The sequence below is a fragment of the Gorilla gorilla genome, chromosome 3, assembly GCF_029281585.2.
Source record: "Gorilla gorilla gorilla isolate KB3781 chromosome 3, NHGRI_mGorGor1-v2.1_pri, whole genome shotgun sequence".
NCBI lineage: Eukaryota > Metazoa > Chordata > Mammalia > Primates > Hominidae > Gorilla > Gorilla gorilla.
Window position 1 is genome coordinate 212,356,942 of NC_073227.2, and position 26,993 is coordinate 212,383,934.

At 37.9% G+C, this 26,993-nt stretch overlaps 1 pseudogene; it reads left to right on the forward strand.

The window, feature by feature from the left end:
• The window catches only part of LOC129532856 (phosphoglucomutase-like protein 5), a 35,128-nt pseudogene that overhangs the window by 732 nt on the left and 7,403 nt on the right, over nt 1-26,993 (forward strand).

Genomic DNA, 26,993 nt, shown 5'->3' on the forward strand with positions numbered 1-26,993 from the left:
AAGAGTAGGCCCTGAAGGTTTTTAATATTTTGGTTGTTTAACCCAGTGGAATTACTGAATGATTTATTTAATTAGGGTAGGGATGGAGTGGATCCATTTGTTTGATGCTAAACAGCCTGAGCTCGCAGTTCCCAGGGGGCATATCTCTAAATGGTCTGAAATGAGATTTGCAGTGGTTTTCTTAATGCAATTCCCAACTTCTCTCCAAATGCCTTTTGACATTTGACAACATTTCATGCCTCTTCCCCTTTCGGTTTTCATCCTTGTTTTCTCTCCCTTCTCCCACGACCTCGGTAGTCTTCTGCAATCCAGATTCTCAGACTTCGGGTTTTTCTCCCTCTGCCCCTTTCCTCTCTGTCCTATAACTAGAAGCACCTTTGGGCATAGACCCATATCCCAGTTTCCTCTTTCCCAGGTCCAGCAGCATCTCAAGGACATCTACAAGAGGGATACCTAATTTCAGGGGTCTCCGAATTATATGTGGGAAACATCGTCTAAAAAAGTAATTTTATCCTTATTCATGCAACCAGACCCACACTCATAGAACTTTTCTTTAAGGGGAGTGTCTTACGGTTGTATAAATGAGTGTTAACATCTTTAAAAGCGAAACTGAACAATTCCCTGGCATTTGAATTCCCTCCTTCCTTCCCAACCCTCTCCTTTTCATTTTCTCATTTATTATTAAAAACATTTTTAAAGGATCTCCATGCTTCATATTTATCTACTATAATTCCTCCTTCTCGGTGTTGCAGGGATGGGGAAAGAGGATTTTTTAAAAAACACAATAAAAAGCAATTGGGAGAAACAGGGCCAGTGGTGTTGGGGTGGGTAGTGGAATTGTGATTTTTGACTCCAGTAGACAATGAGGCTGGATATATGGGGTTTGGTTTCTCTCTGGCTCCTCACTTGGGATTGATGAAGTTTGGCTAGAATCAGGGAGTGGAAGAGAGGTTGACAAATGGTCTTTCACTCTTCTCTGACAGGCTGTTCCTGTGGAGTGATGGAGAATAATGAGCCTTGGGAGAGTTATGGGAGCTCTCATACTCCTTCCCGAGCCAATTTTTTAGGGAGTGAGAGAAACATGGCCTGTCCAATACTTGTTGTGGGTCAGGATATTTTTGAAGCTACGGTTGTTGATTTGCATGGGAAAATTATTATGTCTTATTATTTCTTGTCCCACTTTACCATAAGGGCTCCTCAGCTTCTTACTTCAATGGGTCTTCCATGACAAACACACTTTATTAACTCTAAGAGTGGAATTTATTTTAACAGATAATTAGCATAGGTCAATATATGCTTAAAATAGAGTCAAATTAAACCTACTAGCTGTTATAAAGGACAGATGACAAAATCCACATAGAAGCATCGACTCTTAAATAATCTGAAAGTACTACTTCTAAGAGGGTTGGGCATGGGTGAAGGGAATGGTGGACATGCTTCAGAATTTCAAACAGCCAACTTTAACCAATCTTTTCCTCATTTTGTTCACCTTCTTGGGGGCTTATGCTAAAGTGAAGTGAACAGCCATAAGGCTGGCTTCAGGAGAAAGACGGTCTAAAAGAACTGGATAATTATAAGCAAAATTGGTCTTGAATGATTGAAAATTGATGAGAATGTGCTTGTCTCTCTCCTGATATGGCATCCTGAGTTAGACTCAGGAATACTGAACTTGGATTCCAAAGGCTTTGGTCTTTTTTGATATCCTATTGGATAATCATAAGCAGGCTAGAAAAATAGGAAACTAGAATTTATTCTCTTTGAACTGACAAATCTGACCAGTGGGCTGCATTCTCTATATCTGAAAAATCTTGGTTTTGATGGAAAAAGTTAATTTTACAAAGCAATTTTCTTTTTTTAAATTAAATTTCATTTTTTTTTTTGAGACGGAGTCTCACTTTGTTGCCCAGGCTGGAGTGCAATGGCACAGTCTTGGCTCACTGTAGCCTTGACCTCCCCAGATTCAGGTGATCTTCCCACCTCAGCCTCCTGAGTAGCTGGGGCTATAGGTGCACGCCACTACGCACAGCTGATTTTTGTGTTTTTACTACTCATAGGGTTTCTCTGTGTTGCCCAGTCTAGTCTCAAACTCCTGATCTCAAGAGATCTGCCTGCCTTGGCCTCCTAAAGTGTCATGAACCACCATGCCCAGCCTACAAAGCAATGTTCTAGGAAAAACTACAGTTACTCTTTGATTATGTAATTGCTGGAGAAGAAAAGCATGGCATTTCTAAAATGATGAACTATATTACTTATATTTTAATATCTCATAAAGTTTGAAATAGACATTTCAAACATAAACATGTATAAAAATTTTTATAAATTAAAAATATAAAATCAAAAACATTATAAAATTATTTTATTATAAAATTATTATAGAATCAAAAACATTATAAATTTAAACAACTTTTTTAAAAATTTATTTTGGGATTTCCCATGGAGTGATGGAGAATAATGAGCCTTGGGAGAGCTATGGCAGCTCTCATACTCCTTCCTGGGCCAACTTTTTTAGGAAATGGGAGAAATATACCCTGTTCAATGTTTATTGTGGGTCAGGATATTTTTGAAGCTATAGTTGTTGATTTGCTTCAAACTTTAAAAAATTTATTATAAAATTATGGGATGTAAAAAAATTTATTATAAAACTTTGAAATTTTCAAACTTTCAGAAAAGCAGAGAGATGAGATTAATGGCACTCATAGGCAAACATAGAATATAGATTGTAAACATTTTGCTATATTTGTGTCATGATTATTTTTTGCTTGTGTTTGAAAGTATATTAAAGAAAATGATATTTTACCCCTAAATTCTTTAGTGCAGATTTCTAAAAAATAAGAACATTTTCCTCTATAGTTACAAAATCATCTTTTCAAACAAAATAAAAAATAGTTTTTTTATATCTTTTATTACCCAGTCCACATTCAGATTTCCTCAATTATTATGAAATGTCCTTTAATTTTTTGAGACAAAGTCTTGCTCTTTCACACAGCCTGAAGTGCAGTGAAACAATCATAGCTCATTGCAGCCTCAAACTCCTGGGCTCAAGTGATCTTCCTGCCTCAGCTTCCTGAGTAGCTAGGACTATAGGTGCACACCACCATGCCCAGCTAATTTATTGTTTTTGTAGAGATGGAGGTCTTACTACGTTGCCCAGGCTGGTCTCAAACTCCTGGCCTCAAGTGATCCTTCCAGCTTGGTCTCCCTGAAATATCTTTTGTGGCTGGCTTGTTCAAATTAGTTTCTTCTAATCAAGGGACACACGTTGCATTTGATTATTTAGCTCAAGACTTTTTTAACCTGGAAAATACCCTCACTCTTTGTTTATGTATTTATTTAATGAAATTGACTTGTTGAAAAACTAGTCAGTGTTCTGTAGAATATTTCCCCTTCTGGAATTTTCTGGTTGCTTTTTATGGTGTCATTTAACTTTTCACTCTGTTTTTTCCTGGTTAACTGGAAGTTAGTTCTAAAGGCTTTTAGGCCTGATATAACAAAATACCAAAAACTGGATGACTTATAAAGAACAGAAATTTATTTCTCACAGTTCTAGAGACTAGCAAGTTTAAGATCAAGGAGCATGCGGTTTTGATATCTGGTTAGGACCAACTTTCTGGTTCATAGATTGGCCTTCTTGCTGGGCCCTCACATAGTGGGAGAGACTAGCTAGCTCTCTGGGGCCTCTTTTATAAGGGCACTAATTCCAATCATGAGGGCTCTGTCCTTATGATCTAATGACCCCCTAAAGGCCCCACCTTTTAATACCAGCACCTTTGGGGTTAGGATGTCAACATATTAATTTTGGGAAGACATACACGTTCAGCCCATTGCAAGGTTTAGTTAGATTCAGGTTCAACTTCTTTTTTTAAAGACTATTTCATAGGCAATAATGTGTATTCACATCCCATCATTAGTGATGGTGAGATGACCGCAAGGTTAGGGCGATCACTGCCTATCTCCTCTGCTATATTCCCCCTTGGGTCAAGCCAAGTGGGGATGTCAACTTTGTACCATGTGTATATTCAGTTATATTCTGTATCAATATTTACTTGATTGTTTTAGCATTTATTAATGATCCTTGCTTGAGTTGATTATTTCATTAGGGGTTTCAAAATGGTGAATTTCTAATTCTCTAATTCTATCGACATGTTTTAGCTGGCATTTTTCTATAAGCAGACCATTTTCTTCACAACTGGGTTATTTGGCTACCCTGAAACATAGTTCCTTCCGGGAAGGCAGAACATATGTTTATTTCTGTCTTTTAAAAATTACTGGTGTTTGGAGTGAAGATTAGGTGAGTTAACTACCTCCACAGGTGACAAATGAATTTTGTTTTGTCTCACTTTTGCTTTTTTGAATATCACTGTGGCTGCTTGGATTTTTATATTTAATTTGAATGGATTAGGGAATAAATGAGAAGATAGGTTTTATCTGTTTCTGTAGTTTTTATGTGGCTATGTGAACTTACATTTAAAAATTCCCAGAAATATTTTAATTCCCCTTTAAAGATATAAACTATGTCATACTATAAAGCAAAAGAAAAACCAATCATGTGAAGAGTAAATAGTATCGTTTAAACGAGTTGTGGTTAAGCTTAGTTTGTAACTAATTAGTTTTTTATTTTCTTTCTACTTTTATCTGCTTCAGAGCCTCTTCAGTGGTTTAGATCTTCTATGTGTCAAATTATTCTAATCTCTTAAAAAGTTTAAGAGCTAAAATACAACACAATGACTACAAGAATGCCTTTGTCCTTTTCTGGGTGGGTACACCTAAGGCAACTTCTTTTTCTCTTCTTTGTTCTTTTCTTCTTTCTTATTCTTAAATCATCTTCAATATTGGACAGATGACAGCACTATGCCTGCCTCAAGATGTTTCTGACTTTTTCTTTTTCTTTCTTTTTTTTTTTTTTGAGATGGAGTCTTGCTCTGTCACCCAGGCTAGAGTGCAGTGGCACAATCTTGGCTCACTACAGCTTCTGCCTCCTGGGTTCCAGTGATTCTCCCAACTCAGCCTCCTGAGTAGCTGGGGTTACAGGCATGCACCACCACGCCTAGCTAATTTTTTGTATTTTTACTAGAGACGGGGTTTCACCATGTCGGCCAGGCTGGTCTTGAACTCCTGACCTCAAGGGATCTGCCTGCCTTGGCCTCCCAAAGTGCTGGGATTACACGTGTGAGCCACTGCGCCCGGCCGTTTCTGACTTTTTCTAAAGTCTTCTTTCTCTGGAGATGACATTATATAATAGCACTGTTCGATAGAAGTTTCTTTGATGATGGAACTGTTCTATAATCTGCATTGTCCCAGCCACTAGCCATGTGTGACTACTGAACACTTAAAATGTGGCTAGAGCAACTGAAGAACTGAATTTTGCATTTTACTTAATTTTAATTAATTAAAATAGAAATGCAAATAACCATAAGTGGTTAGTAACTACCATACTGGACAGCAAAGATCTATAATTCAGCATTTAAAATCGATTTTGTTTTGTTTTCAAAAATGGAGTCAGACTGTTACAACCCAAAAGAACTGTAGGTTAAATTAAGGTAAATCACCAAATACTACATACACATTTGGGAAATCCAAACCAGATTTTTTCATGTGATAACCACACCCTCTTTTGACTTTAGCCTTGGAGGTAATGGAGTATGGCAGAAAAAACCCTGTATCAGCAGCTGGAAGACTCACCTTCTTTTCCTAGCTCTGCCATATGTTGACCAAAAGAGTCAAAATCCATTCAGATGGTTGAGGGGCCTCGGAATTTTGTTTTTGGTTTTCACATACAAGTTGGAGGGCAGATGCGTTAGCCTCTTGAAATACCCAGAAACCACTTGTTTCCTCATCTAAAAATCAGGTATGACAGGATCATTTAATTATCCTGGAAATCAGATGAAGCATTGCATATGAAAGCACTTTGTAACATCGATAGCACTGGGAAATGTAAAGACCTTTTACTGAAATATAAAGGTGTATGGTCAACTGAATATATCTCAGATAATTATGATTTGACTGTATGTATTGAATATAACCTGTAGTGGGCCCCTTGGTAAACAGCTTACAGTTTTGTTGCAAGTTTTAGCCAAGAGAAAATTTATTTGTTGACTAGTCATGCCCTTTATTGGCCACATGATGAGCAGCAATGATATTAACACACAGTGCACCTTGCAGAATTCAAGAATGTCTCAGTGTCTTGTGAACTAGGAAGCTGAAATGCAGTGGTATGCAGAAGGCTGGCTCAGTAGGAGCCTTGGGAGTGTCCTCCAGATAGATGTTTGTGCAGGTTGTATTTGATTCCAGTTGGCCATGAAAAGCTGGTTGCTCTAAAGAATGAGAATATACTTGGTTTTGCATTTACTAGAACTATCTGGGGAACAAATCTTGGGGTGGAAGAAAGAAGGGAGGGAGGGAAAGCTGTGCTTCAATACCTAGGGCTTCTTTCCTGGAATGGATCTGAGAATCTGGGATTGGGTGGCTAATATCTCATCTCTAGAAGGGAGAAAGAACTGGGTGGTGATGGCTTTGTATTTTCTACTGGAGTTCACTACAGAATAGGTGAATGGAATGGGCTGCTATGATCCGGACATTAGGGAGGACAGGTTTGTGATACATTAGAAAACTTGAATGAGCCCTTCTATGATTCTCTCTTCCCTCTTTCTGCTTCCCTTTCTGAATCACCATCCCCAGGTTGTGGAATTAGCAAATCTATTATGTGAGCAATAGAAAACTTACAGGAGCCCTTGGCTCCATGTATCTCCCTGTTCGTGTCAGTTCATTCTGGATGCTTTTAGTCTGTGGTCTTCATTCACTCTTTTTATGGGGAAGTAAAAGGAGTGGGACAGATTATGAGAACAGCTGGGTCCTCCCAGTTGCTGGGGTGGTTATTTTAAGCTTTGTTTAATGTGTCCAGAGACCCAGATGGCATTTTTAACTAACCTGCTTTATTAAATCTTGTGATAAAGCATAGTGATGTTTATTGAAAAGACAGACACACGTCAGCAACGTTATGCGTGAAACTTGCTCTAAGAATTTTCTATAAAACATCTGTTCTCTTTGAGCCTTTTGTGAACTCTGGAAGTTTGCTAGTTTCTATACAGACTTGAGGACAAGAAGTTGGAACCCACTTTTGGAGATGTCCAAGCATAGGTATTGGAATCATTAATCCTAACCCTCTCAGTTTTAAGGCCCCGGATACCCTTCTGTTAGACAACAGTAACAAGAGCAAGCACTGTAATAACATTTAAACAAGATTATTTGGAAATAATGGACAAGAAAAATTAGTATAAATTGTTTGGGGATTTTAAAATTAAAGATAAAAAGCTAGGGCTTCAATGACCTGTGCCAGCCTATAGCCTTAAGAGTCAATTTGCAAACACTCAAGATTTGGCCAATATGCCTCTACTACTTCTACTTAACACAGTCAAAGGGAAATTTTTAGATTCTTTCATCTGATTTGACTCTCTTAGTTACAAATAAGAGGATATCTAGAATATATATGTGACTTGTTAAAATGAAAATCCACCTTCTCTGAGTCTTCAAATATCTTTCATATCTTACATTTTTAGTAACATCAACTTTTGAAGTCATGTCCGTAGTTGTATGAAAAGAAAAATTTCAGGAACATTCAACCTCAAAAGTTCTTTTTCTTAGTCTGAAGTCGTAGAAGCATTTGACTTTTACCTTCTCTTTTTAAGTTTGTACTAGTAGGTATTTTGTATAAATATAATATTTAATTATTGCCTTTGTATTCTTTTTCTCTAGTAAACATCCTGGTTTTTAGCTATCAATATGTAGTTTTACATTTAGGGATTTCTAATGGAAAGAGAAAGGAATCTGAAATCAGAGGACAAGAGTTTATTCTACTTGACCAAACACATACAAAATACTGGAAGGAGAGTTTTACAACAAATATTTAATGTCTATGACATGTAAAAAGGTTTTCCAAATCAAGAAAATTCAAACAATTCAATACAAATATCATCAATAATAACACATGAACAGGTGGCCAACCTTATTAATAACCAGAGAAATACAAATTAAAACAATCCATCAACTTGTAAAAAAGATGAAATTACCCAGAGTTGGTGTAGGTGATGGAAAATTGTCATGTTTGTATACTGTTCTTAGAAGTTAAATTGACATAACTTTTTGGTCAGGCAATTTGGAAGTATATATCTAAATTAATAGAGTAGTTTTCTAGTAACCTGGGAATCTCTTAATCTAAGAATCTTTACTGTAGATTTTTCTAGAACAAATGTACAAACATCTATGTACAAGGGTACTCACTGCAGCATTTTGCTAAGGAAAAACTCAGAAAAAATCTATATGTTCAACAGAGAACAGGTACATAATTTATGACACAACTGCACAATATACACCACTAAAATAAAGGATATAAATTTATATATAGTATGAAAAAGATGTGAATGATAGCTTGTTGGTGAAAAACAGCAATGACTGGAATATTGTGTGTAATGTAATCCTGCTTTTCTGTATATAATGTAGGCATAGAAAATAGGATTGAAAGGACATACTCTAGTCAACAGTGGATATAGCTTGGGTGGAGGGGCTGTATAATGGGGAAGGAGAGTCCCTTTTCCTATCTATTCCATATACATCTCTGGATTTAAAAGATCATACATGCATATGCGTTACCTTCAAAATTAAAATGATAAAGACAAAAGGAGAAGCTTTGGATTTGAATCATGATACTACTGTTTGCAACTTCTACGACCGTGGGGAAGTCGCCTAGCCTCCTGGGGTTTATTTCCTCATTTATAAAAATAGGGAAAGTAATAATACTTGTCTACATATCTTCTAGGGTTGTTGGGAGGATTGAATGTGATCATGGGTTACAGCATTATGAATTATTTATTCATGTAACACAATTATTATAAAAATATTTTGCTCTGATTAAAATAAAAGAAGGACGAGATCGTGTGTGTTTTTGTCCCAGTAGCTTTACTAACCAGAAAGCACCTGCTGATGTGGTGATCACAGTTGCTTTGGTGCAGCTTCCTCTTGACTTTTGGCATTTCTCCATGCTGCTAGCTAAGGCTGAGGTGGCGACTGTTGAAGGTGTGAGCTCCTCCCCCTCCCAGCACACATTTGTGTGCGTACTCACACTCATGCACACACAAACACACACATGCACACTCTATCACAGTACATGAGGTGGCAGCAGCTGCTCCAGCATAGACTTTCACACAACATAAAGGGCTTTTTTGGTGTGGTCTGTGCATTATTTCCTGTTAAGCATGAGCTGAGTCAGTGCCATGCTTTTCCATCTGAAACCTTTCTGAGGCTCAGGCTGTGTTAAGAGCAAACCCTCTCCCCTCCATGCCCACCCCATGGCCCTCTACTGAAGCCAGATCTTAATCTGCTCATTTCATGAGGATTTTCAAACCGAATGGACTGGGCCATGTGAGAGATTACTGAAAGGAACAGACCAAGCAGAGGCTAAGAGACTGCACGCTAATCTGCTGAGTCATCTGAAAATGCACAGCTGTGGGAGCTCACGGTGCTTTAAAGTACTTTGGCAGGATGTTTGTTCAGGGGGCCTGTTCCTGCAGCCCTGCTGAATGTTTGGTTAGGAGGCATAATCTTTTTTTGGACAGGATCTCCCAAATGTAAAGTGATAGATGCTAATGTGGAATATAATACAGAAGATCCAGCTTGGATGTCATAAATAACAATAAATTGTTTTATCTTGCTGAGCTGTAAATCTATGATTGCCAGAGGTCTTTAGTTCACTGGAACATAGTATGGGGGCAGGAGCACTTAGCAAATAGGCAGTTATTATTTTCCAACCAGACAGAAACTGGTCTGATGGAATTTATCTAAAAAGGCATACACATGTATTTTAATTAATTGTGACAATTACTCAGAGAAAACACATGGCCCTAAAGAGGCTGAGGGGTTTTTTTGTTCTACCTATAAATGTATATGTATATTCACCTATATTCTACCTATGTATAAGTAAGAGAATGAGTTTTTGTTTTGGGGATATATATTTATACGTATCTATACAGATAGATATACACATACTTAATTTCTGTCTACCTATTAAGGTGCGGTGCCAGATGGAAAGTATTTTTAAGCATTTAGATAGTTTATTCTATAGCATATGTGTGCATATAGCCCCCCTATAAAGCTTTGTCTCTTTTCTGGATATATTTAACAAGAGGCTAGAACAGAGTCCAAAATGTCAGAAATGTTTGAACATTCCATAGAAATGAAGGAGGTGTTTCCAAATGACCTATGTTTCTATGGCAATAAATAGAACTTGTGCTGCGTTGGATGGGTCAGGAGTAAGGAATATAAACAGTGTAAGTATGACTATTCTAGGCAGAAATCTACCTTGTAAGAACAGCTTTGTGCAGTGAGCTCAACAACATTGATCAGTTAGCAGTCCGGTTCAGTACAACATTGATCAGGTAGCAAGCCGGTTCGGCAGTGCCAGTCAGAGACACAGATGGGGACAATCAAAGAAGATGCAGGTCAGGACAAGGATGCAGACATGTACCTGTCACTACCATGGACTTCAGCAGCTTCTTAGTGAGCAGGTTTATGATTAAAGAAGAAAGACATCGTTGATATGTAAGCATGTTACAATTAATTTGCTGTTTAGTTATTAGCAAACTACATCCAGTTTTTAGTTTTTAGGTTTTTTTTTTCTTTTTTCTTTTTTGAAACACGTTCTTATTCTGTCATCCAGGCTGGAGTGCAGTCGTTATCCAAACTCACTGCAGCCTTAAACTCCTGGGCTTAGTGGATCCTCCCACCTCAGCTTCCAAAGAAGCTGGGACTACAGGCGCACGCCACCATGGCCAGCTAATTTTTCTTATTTTTTTGTAGAGATGAGGTCTTGCTGTGTTGCCCAGGCTGCTCTTGAGCTCCTGGCTTCAAGCCATCCTCCTGTCTTGGTTTCCCAAAGTGCTGGGACTACAGGTGTGACTCACCATGCCTGGCCTACATCCAGTTTAATTTATACTACAGTGTGGGTTTAGTCCTCAAACATGTTTTTGTTTTACATATAAAAATTTGAGGTAAAAGAACATTTTTACATTGGTCAATAACGGTACATTTAAACAATGGATGACTATATCCATTAAAATCGTGTTGTGGAAGAATATTCAGTGACATGGAAAGATTGACTCAAGGGCAAGTGAAACGTGTCAAGAGTCTGTTAGGTACCAGACACTGTAAACTGGGTCTTGGCTGTGTTACTTGCTTACATCCTCCATCATGTGATCTTTTAGATAACAAAATCGAGATACATAGGGATTTGGGATCTTACGCAAAGTCACCCAGGCAGTAGGTGGCAAAGTCAATTCTTACATTCTTTCCTATTGAACACCAAAATCTCAGCTTACCTCAGGGCACTTAACTCTGCTTTCTTGACCCACACCCAGGTAGACCCAATGGACACTTGTAGCTCTTATCCAGCTGGGGTGGTCACCTCATAAAATGGCAACAAGTGGGGCCCTTTCTTGTTCTAGTGAGTCAGACTGTATACCTTAAAGATTTCAGAGCACTTCCTATGTACTGAAATTGCCTCATTACCAGGAAGGACATACTTCCAATTTTCACCACCTCCATTTTGCATCCAAGGAAGATTAGATTTCTTGATCTTCTCAATGAAATCTTGAGAAATGGGTGGGCCGATTGAAGAACAGGACTTGGGCCACACTTCTAGATGCCTGTGACTTTTCTGCACTTATTCAGATATTAGGAATTGATTATGAAATCCATGGTGGTTTGATGCTAATGAACTCTCATCTATCTCTCCAGCATGTGTGTAAAGACTTCCAGAGGTACAGGAAGTTGAGGATGAGCTCTCTTACTTCCATCTGCTCTCCATGTAACAAATCATATAACTGCACAATTATCCAAATGCAAATGAAGGAGTCCCTTGATGTTTGGATAACCACATTCATGCCTTGAGTTTGTTATTTCTTGAAATTGCCCTTATCCGTCACCTGTTTACCCATGGACAACACTTCTTAAGGGCTGGCACTCTGCAACCCATGGCAGCTTGTCTTTGGGGTTCCTTCCAGTGTTTTGTTTTTGTTTTTAACCGAGAAGACAAGAAACAGGCATCTTTGTGTATATGGCTTGCCACAGCCCTTCATAGATGGACATGGTGGAGGCTGCGTGGTCCTGGAGAACACTTCCTCTGTGAAGCATCAGGGAAGTTTCCGTTCATTGTGTCTTCACTCTCTTCAATTCACTTGGGGAGTGATAGGGATTATAACACAGTAAGCAGAGGATATTGGGGAATGTCATGCTTAATTTTCTTTTCTTTTTTTTTTCTTAAATGACATTTAAAGCTAAAAGAGAATCACAAAGGGTAAGTCTGATTTAAGACATTTCACACATGAAAGAAATCCTGCTTTCATGCGTGTTATGTCACAGGAAAAACTCATTTAGAGTCAACATTCTGCACCTACTCCGAAATTTTAGCCTGAGGGTTTAAATATTACCTCGCTGCTCTCTAGGACTTTAATTTGAGCTAATTAGAAATGGAACTGATACTAAAACTAATTTAGGAAAGAAGCTGTTGATGTTCTGAAGAAAAACAGCTGTCAGAAATAAGATCATTAAAAAACCATAGTTGTATATGGCACAAAATGTAAAGGAATAGAAATGCTGGGAGAAAGCTTTTATAGAATAACATTTTATCTTTCTTTGGACACTGGTCTAAGGCATGTGAAAGGGCATATTGATTCCCTTGGCACCTGGTATGCTCATTTATGGATGAAAAAGCCCAATGACATAATTTAGGTGAGGTTTAAGGCTTGATGGGAGGTATTGGTGCCATTAGAAGGACGGACACAAAGAGTTCTTAAGTAACGGCATCATGGGAAATGATAATTGCACACTCCTTTCTACTATGTCTTGGTTTCCCCAAGCATTTAGAAGTCACGGCTGGGTAGGAACAAATTTATCATGAGTCTGTCTGCGTGTTTGGGAATGCATATGCCTCACAGATGTGTCTGCAGGGGTCTGTGTGATAATGTTCATATATGTGATAGATGTGGACCCTGGGATCTGTACATGTGTGTGAGTGACAGTGGACTAGGGTCCACTTTGCCCCCTTTTCCACGTGGGAGTTGAAGGAAATGCCCCTTAATGGCAGTAGCATCCACTTGGGTGTGTGCACCTTCTGGAGGACTGGGTGAGGTTGCCCTTCTTCCAGACAAAGCCAGACCCTATGGTGTGGGACGTTCAGTGGGGAGCAACAGAATGCCATGGCTTGGTCCTCCCTGGGCTGTGGTCTGGATTTCACTCAGGAATGAAAGTCAGATATTGCCTGCTTCAATGCTGTAAACATAACTAAGGATAATTATGTAAGTAGACCATCTTTTCCTTGCAAGGTAGCGGTCTGCTGCATTGACAGAGGGTAGTATTTCTAGGACTTTTTCAGAGAGTAAAATGGTACTTTAAGGGATAATCTGCTATCTAAAGATGAATTTTAAATGTTGGAGGGGGTTGTGGGATTCGGGGAAGACAATAGAATAATTTGTGTCATGGTTAATTTAACAAAGAGTTTTTGTTTATAGAATCTGATCTTCGGTGGATTTTAACAACCCTCTTCTTTCTTGGCTTTTCAGATAAAGAGGCAAAGCCTCAGAGAAGTTAAATGATTGATCCTATGTCAGGGGATAGAGTCAAGACTCATACCTATGCCTTTTAACTTCAAGTTGAGTGCTTTTTCTTTATAAAAAAAGGGCTTCCAAAAGTTATATTTCTTTTTATCAATGACTAGATCTTGAAAGCCATACCTTTTTTGATGGCATTTATCCTGAGCTAATTGGTAGAGAGAGGGTGAACAGAAGAGAAGACACAGACACGCAGAGAAGAAGACGTGAAAACAGAGGCAGAGACTGGAGTGATGTGAACACAAGCTCGGAACTATGTGGAGGCAACAGAAACTGGAAGAGGCAAGGGAGGATCCTCCCCTAGAGCCTTTCGATGAGGCAGACCCCCACTGACACCTTGATTTTGAACTTCTGGCCTCCAGAACTATAAGGGAATAAATTTTAATTGCTTTTAGCCACCAAGTTTATGGCAATTTGTTATAGCAGCCTTGTGAAGCTAATACAAACTTTGTATTCATTTCCTAGGACTCCCATAACAAATTACCACATATTTGGTGGTTTAAAATCACAGAAATTTATTATCTCACAGTTCTGGAGGCCAAAAGTCAAAATCAAGGTATCGGCATGGCCACACTCTGCAGATGCTCTAGGGAGAATCTGTTCCCTGCTTCTTCCAGCTTCTGGCAGCAGAATACATTCCTTGGCTTCCCGGGTGTGGCTGCATCACTCCAATCTTTGCATCTGTCTTCATATCTCCTCTTCTTTGTGTCTATTCTAGTAAGTACAAAGTGCTGCATCTTCCGTGATGGAAGTGGCCCAAATTAACCAATCTACCACCAGGTAGCTGGCTGATCATTTGGGGAATGGTACCATAAGGAGACTCAGTGTTGGTCCCTGCTGCTGGTAGAGTAGGCACTCTGCAGTGGCCATAGCCAGGTCAGCCTTGGTGAGTGAATGTCCATGTTGTTGAGCCCATGCATAGCCTTCATCCCTGCCATCACGGCCATGGTATTACAGCATTCTTGCATTGCTATAAAGAAATACCTGAGGCTGGGCAATTTACAAAGAAAAGAAGTTTCCTTAGCTCATGGTTCTGAAGGCTGTACAAGCCTGGTGCCGGCATCTCCTTGGCTTCTGGTGAGGCCTCAGGAGCTTTTACACATGGCGGATGACAAAGTGGGAGCAGGCATATCACACAGCAAGAGTGGGAGCAAGAGAACAAAAGAGAAGGTGCCACATACTTTTAAACAAGCAGATCTCATGTAAACTCAGAGCGAGAACACACTTATCATCAAGGGCATGGTGCTAAACCATTCATGAGGGACTCGCCCCCATGATCCAAACACCTCTCACTGGGCCCCACCGCTAACACTGAGGATTACATTTCAATATGAGATTTGGAGGAGACAAACATCTAAACCATAACAGCCACTTGGCTCATGAGCCCATTGGACAATGACAGGAATGGCTGGGGGAAAGCCACTCATTGACATCCACAGAACTGGTCATCCTATTATTAAAATCCTCCTCTGCCTAGGTCACCATTTGGTGAGTGTCCATAAGGGACACAAATATCTTCACAATTTTCCATGTCTTACCTCAGAAGCCCCATCACCCTCTCTTTCACATCTCCTCCAGTACTTATCCCCCAGATGATAGGACCATGTCCAGCAATACCTCTTCTCTCTGGTATTGATGGGTTAATGAGCAGATCTCACATAGGTAAAATTTCCAGATATCTAGAATTTAATCTTCTGTTAATTCTCCAATTATAACTAAAGTATTTCAGGTTGAAACTTTATTCAAGTTTCAGGTTGAAACTTTAAGCTTCTTAAACAGAATGTATATTACCTTTTCAAAAATAACTGAAATTTAATAAGATAAAAATGTATCTGTAATCGTTCCTACTTAATAACTTTACATGTTTATTTCTGCATTTTTCTAAGTCCTTGCCCCAAAGTGGACATAATTTTATACTGTAATAGCATAAAATAATTTTGCATTTGACATTTTTGATTTGGCATTAAACTATTATTTATGTTTCTTTCGCTACTGCTTAAGAAAATGTGGGTGGTTGTAATAAATAAACCTGAAATGTAGGCAATTTTTATTGCCTTAAAAACAATAGAATGTTATTTCTCACTCACACAATAGTCCAGTGAGGATGTCCCTGGTGGGCAAAGACTCTTGTCTACCAAATGGGATGGGGACTCAGTTTCCTTCCCTCTTGTGACTCTGGCATTGCCTAGAGCCACATGATTACCTGTACTGAATCTGTAGAAAGAGAAATAAGCAGTGTAGAGATGATATGTCTGTTTTCTGATATCCTCAGCCTAGAAGAAACACACATTACTTCTGTTCTTATTCTCATACTAGTTTATCACCCATTGTCCAAATGCACCATGTGGCCACACCTAGATGCAAGGGTGGGTTGGAAAATGTAGCCCCTGGCTGGGCAGCTGTTCCTCAGCATTGACTCTGTGCTATGGAAGGGCTTCCTAAGTTTTTGTGGACTGCTATCCCAGTCTGTCCCCACTATACAATCTTCATAATTTTCCCTTTAAATGGCTGAGAGAAAATTTTGAACAAAAGCTACAAACATTTTTCAGATTCTTGATTCTCCAGACTTATTACTTGAGGGCAGTGACTAAATTATATTCAGTTCTATATCAGAAGGTTCTTCCATATTGCTGGTTTCATGGTAGATACTCAATAAAATGAGTTGAATGACTACATAAATTTTAGCAAGAGCATATGGAAAATAATTTATCATGACTTTGGGTAATACTATAGGTGTAATTATTGTCCTTTCTCTTTCCTGACTTGATTAATAGCACCACTATCCATTAAGTTATTAAAGGTAGAAAGCTGAGATTATTCTTGGCTCCTTTTCTCACTGGTCCAGTATTAGTTATTTATTGCAGTGTAAGAAATTACCATGAAACTTAGTGGCTTAGTTGGGGCTTGATGGGGGCTGGAGGATCCACTGCAAGATGGCTCAGTCACTTGGCTGGCAAGGTGGTGCTGGCTGTTAGCCTCCCATCTGATCCTCCTCTTTCCGCTCCTGCCACTCTTCAAGGTATTTTTTCCAGAGCAGCCGTCCATCATTCATTTATTTTTTCCCATTAATTAATTCAACAGATATTTATTGTATACTTACCATATGCCAGATTTGTTCTAGGTTCTTGGAATATAGCAGTGAAAAAAAAAACAGTCCTTGGATCTTATATACAGTGGGGAAATAAACATATAATGTAGAAAATTAGATGGTAATATGTGTGAGCACATATATTTATTATTTCTCATCATTTCTATGAGACAGGAGGTGGGTATTCTGGCTTGGGGACTCACATGAGGTCACAGTTACATGTTGGTATTGGTTTGGTCATATGAAGGCTTGGTGGAGGCTGGAGAATCCACTGTCAGATGGCTCAATCCCTTGGCTGGAAAGTTGGTGCTGGCTGTTGTTGGCAGGCCTTGCTTCCTCTTCACAGGGCTTCTTGAGTGTCTTCATGACATGGCGGATGGCCTCTCCCAAAATAAGCTGTCCAAGAGAGCAGGGCAGAAGTGTCCATGCCATTTATGGCCTCACCATGGAAGTCACACACAATCACTTCTGCAATATATACTGATTACCCAGATCTGCATCGTTCAGTGTGGGAGGGGACCACAAAAAGGCACAAATGCCAAAAGGCAAGGACCATTGGGGCCATTTTGGAGGCTATTTACCACAGCCCCTCTCTTCCATATTCCAGTCCACCTGCATATTCTGTTCATCGTCCTTCCAAAAATGTATCTCAAACCAAATGACTAATTTTCATTTCTGTTGGCTCTAGCCTAGTCCAAGACTCTATCAACACTCGACTTGAAGAGTCTCCCGTCTGATATTCCTCTTTCTGCTCTTGCCCCCCTTCAAGGTATTTCTCCCAGAGAAGCCATTCATCATGCATTCATTATTCTCCATTCATTAATTCAACAAATATTTATTGTACTCTTACCACATGCCAGATTTATTTTAGGTTCTTGGGATATAGCAGTGAAAAAAAGTCCTTGGGCTTTACATACAGTGGGAAAATAAATAATATGGAAAATGTTAAAGCCAACATATGTGATCCAGAAAATTATAGCAGGGTGAAGGAAATAGGAAACAATAGAAAAGTTAGGGACTTCTGGCTATAGTGTTATATAGGGCTGTCAAGGGTGCTATCTCTGATTAGCTTACATTGAAACAGAAACCCAAAAGACAGTAGAGGGCAGGTATGTTAATATCTGGGCAAGTATTCTAAGCGGAGGAAAAAGAAAATGCCAGGGCCCTGAGGCCGGATCATGTTTGGTATGTTTGAGGAATAGCTGTTCTGTTCCGTTGTGGCTGGAACAGAAGAAGGAGGGTAGGAGGGTGATGGAGAATGGTACATGATGGAGGTCAGATTATGTAGGGCCTTGTAGACTACAATGAAGACTTTGGCTTTGTTTTGGGTTGGTGGGGGACAAGGAAAGCTATTGGAATGTTTTAGTGACTTGATGTGACTTACTTTTTAATAGAACCATTTGGGCTGCTCAGCCCATGATGTTTAAAAATGCAATCAGGTCACTTCCACTGTTTAAAACCTTTCAATGGATTCTGGTTGTACTTAGAATAAAATCTAAGCTCCTTAGCTATTATTATTATATTATTATTAAAATTGATGTCCTTTATTACAGCAGTCTAATTCCTTCCTAATGTGTACCTCACTAGTAACTATTATTATTATTGCTTATTTGTTTATAATCTGTCTCCTCTACTTGAAAATATGTAGCCTGGGGATCTTGTGGATTTCCATACTAAATCATCCCAAGGCCACTTTGCTTTTGAGCTGTGTGTGTGTGTGTGTGTGTGTGTGTGTTTTGATCTCTTCTGTATCTTTTTTTCCCCTGATCTCGCTGATTGTTATATTTGGTCAGTGACTGACCTCTAGCAATGATGGTGCCAGGGCAACTTTGTTGTTGAACTGTATGTTAAAGTTTGTTTTGGCTTGTTGGTTATATCAGTACTTATCAAATGAATTATCTGGGAAGAGAGGAGAGGATCTTATTAAAATACAGGTTCTTATTCGGTAGGCCTTGGGTGGGCCTTGAGGTTCTGCATTTCTTTCTTTCTCTTTCTTTTTTCTTTCTCTTTCTTTTTTCTTTCTTTCTCTTTCTTTCTTTCTCTCTCTCTTTCTTTCTTTCCCTTTCTTTCTTTCTTTCCTTCCTTCCTTTCCTTCCTTCCTTCCTTCCTTCCTTCCTTCCTTCCTTCAGACAGAGTCTCACTCTGTAGCCCAGGCTGGAGTGCTGTGGTGCCATCTTAGCTCACTGCAACCTCTGCCTCCCAGGTTCAAGCAATTCTCCCACCTCAGCCTCCGGAGTAGCTGGGACTACAGGCATGCACCACCATGCTCAGCTAATTTTTGTATTTTTAGTAGAAATAGGGTTTCACCACGTTGGCCAGGCTGGTCTCGAACTCTGGAGCTCAAGTGATCTGCGCACCTCAGCCTCCCAAAGTGCTGGGATTTCAGGTGGAGCCACCATGCCCAGCTGAGGTTCTGCATTTCTATCAAGCTTGCAGGTGATGCCCATGCTGCCAGCCCTTTGAGTAACAAGGGGGCTTTATTACTGAGCTTGGCTGAACATTGGAATCATCTGTGGAGCTTTAAAACTACTAATGCTGGGCTCTCAACCCCAGAGATTGCAATATCATCAGTCTAGAATGCAGTTTGAGTACTAGGATTTTAAAAAGTTTCATAAGTGATTCTATTTTGTAGAAATATTGAGAACTACTAGATTGGATGATATTGAATCCAATTTTAAAACAAGGTGTAGCAATAAATGTTCTTCAGCGCTGTGTTGCTGACTTTTTAGAAAGTCAGTTTTGTAGCTCTAGAAAGAATCTGGCTGCATCCATGGATGACCTCCAGATCTCCGCTTAGCATGACTGGGTAATTTCTCCAATGTCTCCAGCACACGCTGTCACTTAACAGCAGAAAGAGAATTCCTACTTTCAGGAGAAAAGTCATTCCTGAAGATTACAGTTAAAATATGCCCACAGATGATGAGGTTGTAGTAAATCAGTCCCCTTGCTCTCTGAGCTTGTTCTAAGTTACAGGAAGCAGAAGAAGCAGAGAAGCACTCCATTTCTTTTTTCTTGTAATCTCTAGCATGTTCACATGCGTAGTTTCTGAGTCAGTAGCAAACTAAGAACTTCTTGTGTGATTCAAGCTAACCCCCTCGATTATCAGAAGCAGATGTTTCAAACAACTGAAGATCAATGAGGCATATCCTATTTACAGGTTAATAATTGACCACTAGATGCAGGTGCACCAAATGGTCTTAGAGACATTAGATAGGAGAGACAATGTCAGTGCTCCCCCTACCCTGCCTCCCCTAATCTAAAGCCTACTCTGTTTCTTTTATCAAGTGATTGGCTGTATGTTAACAGAGCCTGGGGCACTTTCCTGTTGAAATGCCTTTAATCCCAAGCAACTGGATTGATTTTTTTTTTTGGATGGTTTAGATTGGACGACTGATTATTGGACAGAATGGCATCTTGTCGACACCTGCGGTCTCCTGCATTATCAGGAAGATCAAGGCAGCTGGTGGAATCATTCTAACAGCCAGCCACTGCCCTGGAGGACCAGGGGGAGAGTTTGGAGTGAAGTTTAATGTTGCCAATGGAGGTATGTGGTTCAGTATATGCCTTAATAATCACGATTTCGTTCCTCTTATATTATTATAGTCTCACAGTGACCGTCTGATGATAGACAAGCAAGGTGCAGAGGACCTAGCTCAGAAAAATTTAGTGAGGTGCCCAAAGTGATCCAACAAAGAAGTGGCATGATGGGCTCATGAACCCATTTGGGTGGTCTCTTGGTCCCCTGTACTCTTCAGCATAAACTATTGAATAGTTGATGCTTATCTGATATGGAAGGACTCTGAATTTTAACATTAAAACATACCCTGAAGGTCGTTGTCTAAATGACAATTACCCTCATTTTACACATGAACAAATCAAAGGCCTGAGAGGCTGAGTTACTGCTGAAGGCCACAGGGTTGATCAGGGTCAGATTAATGATTTTTAGCCCAAATCCTGGGCTCTCTTTTTCCTACAGTGTTGACTTTCTCTCAAAATCACAGAATTGTTTCACTTTTTCTTATATTCACAGCAATTTATAGTTTGGGGGTCCTTAGTGAAGGGGGTGGGATATATGTATGGAGTAAATTTCTTTTAAAAATTGAACACACAAAAAAATAGGGAGAATAAGAAATAGATAACATGTACCCATTATCTTGTTTTTCTATTTTGCTTATCTTTTTTTTCTGAAGAATTTTAAAGCAAATTATAGCACAAGAACATTTCACACCCAAATATTTTTGTATGCATCTCTTAAAAAGAAAGACACATTGCTGCATGACCGTGCTAACATACCTAACAATAATAACATTAATTCTCCAATATCACCTGAAAACTAATCTATAGTCAAATTTTTCAATAATCCCCAAAATATTATTATTTATAGCTGTTTTATTCAAATCAGGATACATCTAAGGATGCCATGCATTTGCTTGGCAAGTCTCTTAAATCTCTTTTAATCTAGAACACTGAGTTTGCATGAATGTGGGTAGGAGCCAAATTTTAACCAGCAACAGTTACCATGATAAATTATTCCTCATCCCAGGCAAAGCAGTGCATTCTGAAGGGAAAACTTACTATCTATCCCTCCTTGTAGACGTTTTACACGTTATCCAAACAAGAAAGTGTATTCATGTTGAATATTTAAAAAGCAATATTGTAACCACAAAGCAGAAAACTAAACCACCAAACCACAAAGGTAGACAACAATAGAGGAAGAAGAGAACAAATTATCTACAAAGTAACCAGAAAACAATTAGCAAAATGGCAGGAGTAAGTCTTTTACTATCAATAATAACCTTGCTGGTACATGGGTTAAACTGTCCAATCAAAAGATACAGAATGGCTGAGTGGATCAACAACAAGATCCAACTAGATGCTGCCTACAAGAGACCCATTTTTAAACTTTAAGAATAGGCATATACTGAAAGTAAAGGGATAGAAGGAGATATTCCATGAAAACAGACAGTTACCAAAAGAGAGCAGGGATGCCTATACTTATATCAGATAAAACAGACTTCCAGTAAAAAGCTGTTCCAAGAGACAAAGAAGGTCATGATTTAATGATAAAGAGGTCATCTTATCAAGAGGACATAACAATTGTAAACATATATGCATCCAAAATTGAAGCACTTAAATATGTAAAGCAAATATTAGTGGACATGAAGGAAGAAATATACAGCAATATAACACTAATAGGGGACTTCAGTACTCCACTTGCAACAATGGAGAGATCAACCAGACAAAAAATTAACAAGACAACACTAAATTTGAACTATACTTCAGACCAAATGGACCTACCAGACCTACATTCATCCAACAACAGCAGAATATACATTCTTCTCTAGCATACATAGAACATTCTCCAGGATAGACCCTATGTTAGGCCACAAAATAAACCTTAACAAATTCAAAAAGATTGAAATCATGTCTAGTATTGTTTACAACCACAATGGTGTGAAGCTAAAAATCAATAACAGGAGGAATCTTGGAAAATTTACCAATATGTGGAAATTAAACAACATGCTTATGATGAACTAATGGGTCAAAGAAGAAATCAAGAGGGAAATTAAAAAATATTTTGAGATTAATGACAATGGAAACACAATGTATCAAAACCTACAGTATGCAGCAAAGTCAGTTCTAAGAGAGAATTTTATAGCAATAAATGCCTAGATTAAAAAAGGAAAAAGATCTAAATAAGTAGACTAACATTATGCCTCAAGGAGCTAAAGAAAGAACAAACTAAACCCAAAGTGAGCAAAAGGAAGGAAATAATAAAGATCAGAACAGAAGCAAATAAAATGTAGTATAGTAAAACTATAGAAAATATAAATAAAATCAAAAGTTGGTTCTTTGAAAAAATAAAATCTACAAACTCCTAGCTAGATTCACTAAAAAAAGCAGACTCAAATAAATAAAATCAGAAATGAAAGTGGAGACATTGCAATAGACACCTCAGAAATAAAAATGGTCATAAGGGATTATTATGAACAATTTTATGCCAACAAATTGGAGGACCTAGAAGAAATGGATAAATTTCTCGAAAAACTAACCCATCAAGATTGAATTGGGAAGAAACAAAAAGTTTGAACACTCCAACAACAAATAAAGAAATTGAAGAAGTGATTAAAAACTTTCCAAAATAGAAAAGCCTAGGACCAAATGGCTTCATGGCTGAATTTTATCAAACATTCAAAGAATAATTATTACCAACACTTCTTAGACTCTTCCAAAAATTAGAGCTACAGGGAATACTTCCAAACACATTTTGTGAGGCCAGCATCACCTTGATACCTAAAGCCAGACAAACATATTGTAAGAAAATAAAACCACAGGCCAATATCTCTGATAAATATTGACGAAAACCAAATTCAACAACACATTAAAGAAATTATGAATCATGGCCAAGTGGGATTTATCCCTGACATGCAAGACTGGCTAAACAGAATGAAAGATAAAAACCACATGATCATCTCAATTGGTGCAGGAAAGGCATTTTACAAAGTTCAGCATTCTTTCTTAACAAAAACTCTTAACACTTTAGGTATAGAAGGAAAGTTTCTCAACATTAATAAAGGCCGTTTATAAGAAACCCACAGCTAACATCATAATCCATTGGGGACAACTGAAAACTTTTCCACAATTTAGCACATGGCAGGGATGCTCACTCTTGCTATTTCTATTCAACATAGTTTTGGAAGTACTAGCAAGAGCAATCAGACAAGAAAAATAAATAAAAGTCATCCAAATTGGAAAGGAGAAAGTAAAATAATCTCTATTTACAGATGATATGATCCTATATATAGAAAATTCTAAAGATTCTACACATGCACACACACACACACACAAACACACACACAAATTTTTAGAACTAATAAATGAATTCAATAAGTTGCAGGATACAAAATCAACATACAAACATCAGTAGCATTTCTATACATAAATAATGACCCAGCTGAAAATAATCAAGAAAACAATGCCATTTATGATAGCATCAAAAAAATACTTAGGAATAAATTTAACCAAGGGGTGAAAGTATACTGAAAACTATAAAACATTGATTGAATAAGACACAAATATATATCCTGTGCTCACTGATCATGGATCAAAAACATTAATATTATTAAAACATTCATACTACCAAAAACAATATACAGATTTAACACAACCCCTATCAAAATTTCAATAACATTCTTCATGGAAATAGAAAAGCAATACTAAAATTTGTATGGAGCCACAAAAAATCAAAGCAATGTTGAGGGAAAAAAAGTTGGAGGTACCACACTTGCTGATTTAAAATTATATTACAAAGCTAAAGTAAAACCAAAACAGTATGATACTGGCATAAAAACAGAAACGTAGACCAATGGAACAGAATAGAGAGCCCAGAAATAAATCAAGACATATATAGTCAACTAATTTTGGAGCAGGGCACCAAGAGGACATAATGGAGAAAGAAAAAAACCTCTTCAATAAATGGTGCCTGGGAAAACAAAAATGTAAAAGAATGAAATTGGACCCTTATCTTACACTATACAGAGAAATAAACTCAAAATGAATAAAAGAACTAAATATAAGATCTGAAACCATAAAAATCCTAGAAAAGAACATAGGGAAAAAGTTATTTGACATTGGCCTTGGCAATGATTTCTTGGATATCACATCAAAAGCTCGGGCTACAAAAGCAAAAACAAATAAATGGGACTACCTCAAATTAAAAAGCTTTTTAGCTTTTCCATTTTTCATTTATTTATTTTATACACTTTAAAATCTCTGGGTATTCTTTTTTAGCATCTTAAAATTTATTTTTATATGAGTGCCTGTAGATTTGCCGTATCCTTTAAAAAACAATTATTTTAATATATATGATAATTGTACATATTTTCAGTGTGCATATGGTGAAAGTCATTGGAGTGGAAGATATCAAGGAGCTTGGAAATTGAAAAGGAATTCAGAAGTTGTTGATGAACTCTGAAGTTATCAGCATGGATGGTTGAATGGCATCATAGACAACTATCTAGAGAGACAGTACTTGCTTTACTTTAGGAAATCAGTGTGCCGGCATTAAAACTCAGGGACTTGAAAATGATGGACACAGCCAAAGAATATAGTATGGTGCCTGGGGTGTAGGGAGTGGAGGGAGATATTCATGCATTCTATAATCTGGCAAGCATAAAATAATGCAAAAACGAAACAAGACTACCTATTCTTTAAGTTTTGTGAAGGGTAAAAAATGGTAAGGAGTGAAGCAAAGGGCTATGTTTATTTCTTTGAGGTCTTCACTTTTCCCACACAACAAGAAAATTGTTGGTAAAATCTTCTGGGCTGTCTTCTCTCCCACTTACTAGAATAGGACTATTGCTATTCTTTTTTATGAGCATTTATTGGAATAAAGTGATGGTGCTACACTCTAAGGCAGCGTTGTCCAACAGAAAAATATTGTGAGTCACATACATACTGTACATTTTTAGTAGCCACATTAAAAAAGTGAAAAGAAACAAGTGAAATTCACATTGTGTTTTATTTAAACTACTATATCTAAAATATTATTATACCATGTCATCAATATAAAAATTATTAATGCAATCGATTGCATTTTCTACTAACTCTTCAAAATTTGGTGTGCGTTTACAATTGCAGCACACCTCAACTTGACTAGCCACATTTTAAGTGCTCAGCAGCTAAATGTGACTAGTAACAATTGTATTGGACAATGCAGTTCTAAGGATTGAGATATTTTAAAAATCAAGAAACAATTTTTGTTCAGTAGAAAGTTACAGTGTAGTTGACAAGTAAGATTCATACAGAAAGCTATCTATACATCTAGCAATCATTTATACTTTAGATCTTTCAATCTACTTATTTGTTTCTCAACTTTGTTGCAAAAAAAAAAATCTGAAATGGCTTGCATTAAGATATACAGGGTAAAAAAAAAAAAAAAAAAAAAGCAAAACCCCAAAAGGTGAACAAGTATTGATTTCATGTTCAATTTATTTAAAGTCTAATACTACTTGTCAATTTGGCCTTCCGAGGAAATGTATCATATATTTTTAGTTGAGCTTCATTTTAGAAGTGACTACAGATTGTGAGTTGGGGAAAATAATTAACTTACCCTGCTAAGCTCACACATCAATTAGGTAGCAGAGCTGGGAATAGAAAGCATAGTTTCCTCTTCTAGATGCACTGGGGAAGCTGCATGGAAATCTGGAATCCCTCACTTCTGTCAAATGCATATCCTGTTTGTGTCTCATAACCTGAATAAAGCTGATTGAGTAACCAGGTTTCCCTGGCAGGTGTGAAACTATTTTTAGGAAAGATGTGTCATTGCTTAGAAGTGGATTAAAACAAACAAACAAACATATGGGTTGTTAGTCTACATAGAACAGGTGAGGCTGATCAAATTTCCCCCATAGTGGATAAGTACAGTATAAGAAATATCAAGGCTAATTGAACTGTGAACCATTGATCATTGTTTAGAGAACAAATGAATCTTTCTCTGCCTGGTGGAGGAGGATGGTAACATTTCACTGCTTGAAACTCACGAGACTTTTAAAAACGTGTATTTTTGGTGTTCAAATTTTAGGTCCTGCACCCGATGTTGTCTCAGACAAAATCTACCAAATCAGCAAAACGATTGAGGAATATGCTATATGTCCTGATCTCCGAATCGACCTATCTCGACTAGGAAGACAAGAATTTGACCTAGAGAACAAATTCAAACCATTCAGAGGTAACAGAGATTTTATTTTGAAGAAGTCAGAGTAACTATGTGGATGGGGCTGACTGGTTTCTGTAGGGAAGTAAACTCATGAAAATTATTGCATTGTTCATCTCAGGGGTGACTCGATAAATGTGTGTAAACTTAATATGGTGTAGAGAGAAGACATGAGAGCAGCCAAGATATTCAGAACTGGAAACTTTCAAAAACCACTTCCCAAATTCGATATCATTTTCAACATAGGAAAAGTTTTATGGTTGACTTCATTATAGCATTCCAAAAATAGGTTGTGAATTGCCAAAACTTGTCTAAGCAATTAAGGTGAAGATGCTGGAATGCCTTAGTTAAGAAGAAACCTAACAAGTCAATGGGTTATTAAATTTCTCATGAAAGGTAGGAGTTTCTTTTCCAAGCCATAACCAAGCTTGGAATAATTACGCATCAGCTTATTGAATGCATAATTATTGATCACCTGTCCTATACCAAGCACCGTGTTAGGAGATTTTACAAAGGAATTCAGTAACTACCAAATATA